Genomic DNA, 7,496 nt, shown 5'->3' with positions numbered 1-7,496 from the left:
CTAGTATCAGGGTTTTTTTTCCAATGAGTTGGCTCTTTGCATCAGGTGGCCAAAGTATTGAAGCTTCAACTTCAGCATCAGTCCTTCCAATGAATATTCAGGACTGATTTCATTTAGGACTGACTGGTTTGATCTCCTTGCAGTCCAAGGGACTCTCAAGAATCTTTTCCAGCAGCACAGTTTGAAAGCATCAATTCTTCAGCGCTCAGCCGTCTTTATGGTCCAACTCTCACCCATATGTGTACTGAAAAAAACCATAGCTTTGACTAGATGGACCTTTGTTGGCAAAGTGATGTCTCTGGTTTTTAGTATGCTGTCTAGGTTTATTATAGTTTTTCTTCCAAGGAGCAAGCATCTTTTAATTTCATTCATGGTGGCAGTCATCGTCTGTAGTGATTTTGGAGACCCCCCAAAAAAACAAAGTCTGTCACTGTTTCCATTGTTTTCCCATCTTTTGCCGTGAAGTAATGGGACCAGATTCAATGATCTTCGGTTTTTGAATGTTGAGTTTTAAGCCAGCTTTTTCACTCTTTTCTTTCACTTTCATGAGGAGGCTCTTTAGTTCTCCTTCACTTTATGTCTTAAGGGTGATATCATCTGCATATCTGAGATTATTGATAGTTCTCCCAGCAATCTTAATTCCAGCTTGTGCTTCATCCAGTCTGGCATTTCACATGATGTACTCTGCATATAAGTTAAATAAGCAGAGTGACAACATACAGCCTTGACCTACTCCTTTCTCAATTTGGAACCAGTCCATTGCTCTATGTCCAATTCTAACTGTTGCTTCTTGACTTGCATTCAAGTTTCTCAGGAGGCAGATATGGTGGTCTGGTATTTCCATCTCTTTATGAATTGTCCACAGTTGTCTGTGATCCATACAGTAAAAGGCTCTAGGATAGCCAAGAAGTAGAAGTAGATGTAGATGTTTTTCTTGAATTCTCTTGCTATTTGCTATGATCCAACGTATGCTGGCAATTTGATCTCTGGTTTCTCTGCCTTTTCTAAATCCAGTTTTCATATCTGGAGTCTTGGTTCATGGACTGTTGAAGCCTAACTTACTAGTTTGTTTTTTTTTTTTTTCCCAATTTAAATGACCATGAGTGAGTATATCACTAGACCTTAATACCAACATAATTCTTTAACATGCTATATCAGGTAGGATGTGAGCTTTTATCTATCAGATGGATTTGGGTCTAATTTGGTCTTAATCTCACAGTGGTATACAATGGTGATGTGGTGAGAGGGGTCTACCTCAAGTATAGCAATAAGAAGATGCATTGTTGATAGAGGATTTGCAAACCATAGTAAAACTGACTAAAATTCTTAATTTTATTAGCATCATGTGCAGGCACTTCTAACAAATTTCAATAATAAAATAATCCTCCTGAAAAAATTAGTTTGGGGCTCCAGTTCTAAATCAGTGGTTCTCAGAGTATGCTTTGAGATAAGACTACTGAGAATACTACAGACCCTTTCAGGGAGGCAGTAGGGTTAAAACTATTTTCATAATCAGACTAAAAGTTAATTTTTTTTTCTCTCATATTCTTGCTAGTGTGCAATGAAGTTTCCAGAAGCTGTAATGTGATAGTACAGCACATTGGATGCTAAAGTAGGTAAGAGTGTTTTACATTAGCTAAAACATAAAACAATGCACATTCATGCTAATTTTTAATGTAGTTTCTTTTAAATGTTAACATGGAATATGTTTATCATTGTTATTTTTAAATGAGCCTTGTATACATACTTAATTTTTCCCATTCTTAATTCTAATATGGTAAATATCACTAAATATAACCTACAAAAAGTATTTGATATCTTAAAATTATCTTAATAGTTTATGGAATCCTGAGACCAATAAGTTTGGAAACCAGTGTTTTAGTGATTGCTAGGCTTAATTTTCTTTTTTGATAGATGCAGAGTATTCCTCTGAAAAGATGGAATATATGTTTAATTAGTAATATATATATGTATATATGTACATGTATTAAACAAGTAATCAATTGATGGACATTATTTCCTACCTTGGTTATTATAAGCATATCCACAATTAATATCCTTATCTATAATTACTTTCACACTTAACTATAAGGTATCTATATGTCATCCAAATTGGGTCATCTTTGAGACTAAAAGGACAGGGGTATTACTATTTATACCAGGACAAGGCGAGTGTAAACCAGGGCTGTATCCCAGGCAAACTGAGATGCATGATCACTCTACTTACATTGTACTTATTATGTGCCAAACATTTCATTATTAAATATTTAATAATCATGGCAACCCTGTGAGATACTTGCTATTATTATCCCCAGTCTACAAATCCAAAAACTCTGAAATAAGAGATTTGAAATTAGTTGTCCAAGGCCACACAACTAGTAAATGCAAAATCAGGATTCAAACCCAAACAGTGTGGCTCCAGCATCCATGCTCTTAATTATTGCATTATATTGTCTCTCTTTGAGAGACACGGATGATTGCTGAAGGATAAATTCCTAGAATTATAACTGAAAGTAAAACGGTATGTGAATTTTTATGTTGATGTGCTGTGCTGTGCTTAGTCGTTCAGTCATGTCCAACTCTTTGCAACCCCATGGGGCTATAGCCCACCAGGCTCCTCTTGTCCATGAGGATTCTTCAGGTAATACTACTGGAGTGGGTTGGCATGCCCTCTTCCTTCCTGACCCAGGAATCAAACCCAGGTCTCCCGCATTGTGGGCAGATTCTTTTCCATCTGAGCTACCAGAGAAGCCAAAAAATACTGGAGTGGGTAGCCTAACCCTTCTCCAGGGGAACTTCCTGACCCAGGAACAGAAGCAGGGTCTCCTGCTTTGCAGGCAGATTCTCAACCACTGAGCTACAAGGGAAGCCCTTTATGTTGGTGAAAGTGAAAGTGAATTAGCTCAGTCAGGTCCGACTCTTTGTGACCCCATGGTCTGTAGCTCACCAGGCTCCTCCATCCATGGGATTTTCCAAGGAAGAATATTGGAGTGGGTTGCCATTTCCTTCTCCTGGGGATCTTCCTGACCCAGGAATTGAACCCGGATCTCCCACATTGTAGGCAGATGCTTTATAGTCTGATCCACCAGGGAAGTTTTTATGTTGGTAGATATTGCCAAATACTTATCCATAAAGTTATATTAATATCTTCTAATCAAGATTACATCAGATTATCTATTTCCCCATATTCTTGTCCATGTGGTGTATTATTGATATTTAAAGGAAATAATTGCCATTCTGATGGGTGAAAAAATATATTTCAACATATTTGCAATTCTCTCATTCTGATGGTAGTTAAGCATGTTTTCAAGTGGTCAAGAGCCTTATTTTGTGATAGTTAATTTTAGGTGTCAACTTGACTAGACTAAGGGATGCGCAGGTAGTTGATAGAACATTAGATACTGTGTAGTAATCATTAGGTTCAGTTGGCCTGCTCCGTTAGCCCCCAGACAATGATGAAAACCTCCCTTACCCATTCCAGGTGCCCATGAAAATAGTTACTCATTCATGAATTTTGTGGAGAAGGCAATGGCCACCCACTCCAGTACTCTTGCCTGGAAAATCCCAAGGGTGGAGGAGCCTGGTAGGCTGCAGTCCATGGGGTCGCTAAGAGTCGGACACAACTGAGTGACTTCACTTTCACTCTTCACCTTCATGCATTGGGGAAGGACATGGCAACCCACTCCAGTGTTCTTGCCTGGAGAATCCCAGGGACGGAGAAGCCTGGTGTTGTGCCGTCTATGGGGTCACACAGAGTCGGACACGACTGAAGTGACTTAGCAGCAGCAGCAGCATGAATTTTGACTTAGGAATGCACATTCCACTTCTAAGCCCCTACCCCAGACCCTAGGTTAACTTTAAAATTGCCCAAATGACCCCTTTTGGTGAACAGTGTGGTTGCAACCACAAATACTTACAGATCATTTTCTGCCCAATCCTGCCCTTATAAATTTCCCCAATAATAAACTGATCCATTGATTTTATGGAGCTGTCTGTCTCACTTTTTGGTCTCAAGATGTCTCCTCTGTTTGGTGGGTAATTTTCATTCCCTCCATCCTCCAACAAAAACAACACTCCAATCAGAGGCTTCAGAGAGATTAGAGAAAATGTTTCATGAATAAAACAAAAATAGAATGCAAAGGAAAAAGCAAAAGTGAGTACAAGGAGAAGATCTTGGAATTTAGAATAATTACTCAGATAAACAATTCAAGAGAAATGCTGAAAGAGACATTCAAGGGAAGCTCTCACTATTATACAAAACTAGTAAAATTCTCAATTTTGGTAGAAAACAATTTTGTTAGTGTTACATCTTTATATCTTTCATGTTTTTCCTAATTCTAGTTTCCCTAGCTAAAATAGTCAACACAACTGTCTAGCACTGCAAATAGGCTGTGGTTTATTTTGATTTACCATATGAAATCCTTAGTTCTTCTGCTGCTGCCACTGCTGCTGCTGCTAAGTCGCTTCAGTCGTGTCCGACTCTGTGCGACCCCATAGACTGCAGCCCACTAGGCTCCTCTGTCCTGGGGATTCTCCAGGCAAGAATACTGGAGTGGGTTGCCGTTTCCTTCTCCAATGCATGAAAGTGAAAAGTGAAAGTGAAGTTGCTCAAGTCGTGCCCGACTTTTAGCGACCCTTTGGACTGCAGCCTACCAGGCTCTTCTGTCCATGGTGTTTTCCAGGCAAGAGTACTGGAGTGGGTTGCCATTGCCTTAGTTCTTCTAGGTTGAATAAAACAAAATCCTCCAAAACACTTTGTAGTGTGTTGGTAGAGAGTATCAGTTATTTGTTTGTTACTCATTGTGATAGTTAATTTTATATGTCATCCTAATGGAGCCACATGGTATCCAGACATTTGATTAAACATTATTCTGGGTGTCTCTCTGAGGAAGCTTCTGGATGAAATTAACTTTTAAATCCAGAGACTGAGTAAAGCAAATTGCCCTCATTAATGAAAGTGGCTCTCATCCAATCAATTGAAGACCTAAACAAACAATATTTTTAATAAGAATGAATTCCTGTACCTTCTGCTAAGCTGGGACATCAATTTTTTGGTTATTTTCCTGCCTTCAGACTCAAAATGACAAATATGCTCTTTCCAATATCTATAAAACTGGGAGGTTCTATAGACAAACTCTATAATCATTCCCTGCTTTCAATTTTATGACTTTTAAAAACAATTAATTAATTGGTTTTCTTATTAAACTCTTATCAAAGTGCTAGAATAAACTCATTTACTCATCTCCCATCACAAGATGTCTCCTCTATTTTTTTTCAAATTCTTTTCTTTGTTCAAACCATTACTCACTGGTCTTGTTTAACTAAAGCTTCTCCTCTAAGAATTAACTTCAGCTTATTTTCATTCCCCACTGCAAGTTTTCCCTCATATATTTGTTGAAGTACATAGTGTATTGTAAATTATCGATTTACATATCTCTTTCACTATTAAGTTCAGAATTCCTACATGATAAAGACTACCTACTTAGACTCTTTCACACAAACTTTGAAGAGAGCATCCAAGACATAATAAACACTAAAGATTGCTGTTGAATAAAAAATTCAGTTGATCAAGTGTCCACTTCCAATGTTCACTTCCCATGTAGCAGACATGAAAACTACATGTTATATGGAATCCAAGTAGGTAAGACACCCTATCCACCATACTAATCAGGAAACTGAAAGTAGAGAAGATAAAAAGTCAAATGGATATACTGTAAATTAAAACTGGGTTTCTTATTGTCAAACTCAGCAATGCTGATGGTTTGGGCCAAATAATTGCCTACTGGGGGGAACTGTTCTGTGTACTGTTGGATTTTAGCATCATTATTGGCCTCTACCCACCATAAGACCCTCTGAGTTATGACAACCAAAACTGTCCCTGGACACTGCCAAATGTTGGACACGACTGAATGACTGAACAAGCATGCAATTACATTTACTGCCCAACATCAGTGTAAAGATTAAATGAGAAAACACATCTAATATGCTTATGTGTATCAGGCGTGTCTGACTCTTAGCGACCCCATGGACTATAACCCACCAGGCTCCTCTGTCCATGGAATTCTCTAGGCTAGAATACTGAAATGCATAGCCATTTCCTTCTTTAGGGGATCGTCCCAACCCAGGGATCTAAGCCAGCTCTCCTGCATTGCAGGCAGACCCTTATAGCCTGAGCCACAAGAGAAGCCCAACATGCTTATAATACTATCTATTATTACTGTATGCATTCAACTTTTATTTGAATATACAATTTTAGGCTTCCCATATCATGCTTTCTTCTTTGCTCTTTTCCCTGTTCTTCCATTGGATTTCTCTTCCATCACTAAGTTCTCTCCAGCTCTTTGTGACCCCATGGACTCCAGCATGCCAGGTTTCCCTGTCCTTCACTATCTCCTGGAGCTTGGTCAAACTCATGTCCATTGAGTTGGTGAAGCTATCCAATCATCTCATCCTCTGTCACCCACCTTGTCCTTTTGCCCTCAATCTTTCCCAACATCATCTTTTCCAATGAGTTCCAATCAGGTGGCCAAAGTATTGGAGCTTCTTAGTGTAATATTTATTTCCTTTTTTGGTTACTACTAGTTTTCAAGTTTTACATTTTCATTTGTATTCTTTCTGTGGTTACTCTTAATTTCTGTATTTGACTTTAAGTTTAATTAATAGCTTTACTTTCTATACTAACAACTCAAAGATTATAAGAATATATTAACTCACATATTTCTCAGTATTTTGCTCCCCATTGATTCTTGTATCCACATTTTTCCAGGATTTAAAACCCTTTTTCCTGAAGGATGAGTCTGTCAGGGGCTCTCAGTCTTTCAGTTCATTTCAGTCACTCAGTTGTGTCCAACTCTCTGCGACCCCATGGACTGCAGCATACAAGGCTTCCCTATCCATCACCAACTTCCAGAGTCTTTATTTATTTGAAATTCATTTCATATGATCCTTATTCTTGATAAATTAACTAGGCAGAGAATTGGAGATTGACAGTCATTTTTGTTCTACATTGTGAAGATATTATTTCATAATTTGACTCCTGTAGTTTTTGCTGAGCTATCTATAGTCATTCTAATTATAACTCTTGTGTGTGTAATCTATCTTTTCTATTTAGTTGGGTTTTACATATTCTCTTTGATTTCATATTCTTAAATTTCATTAAAATACATCTAACTGTAGAATTATTTATTTTTTATAGAATTTACACTTCTTGAAAATGAAGAATTTTAATCCTGAAAATTCTCAACCATGTTGTCTTCAAATATAAAGGTACCCCTTTTCTGGATTTTCTTATTCTGGAACTCCTATCAAACATAATTGGACATTCTTATTCTTTCTCCTTATCTCTGAGCCTATCTTTCCATATTTTTATCTCATTATCTTTGTGTTGCATTACAGATGATATTGTCCAGTTTATCTTACAACTCTATAATTAGCTTTTCAGTTCTTATAACTACTTATAAACTACTTTTATGGGACTCCCAGGAGGCTCAGTGATA

The sequence above is a fragment of the Oryx dammah genome, unplaced genomic scaffold (assembly GCF_014754425.2).
Source record: "Oryx dammah isolate SB20612 unplaced genomic scaffold, SCBI_Odam_1.1 HiC_scaffold_2, whole genome shotgun sequence".
Taxonomy (NCBI): Eukaryota; Metazoa; Chordata; class Mammalia; order Artiodactyla; family Bovidae; genus Oryx; species Oryx dammah.
The sequence above is the reverse complement of the archived record's forward strand: the minus strand, read 5'-3'. Positions refer to the sequence as shown.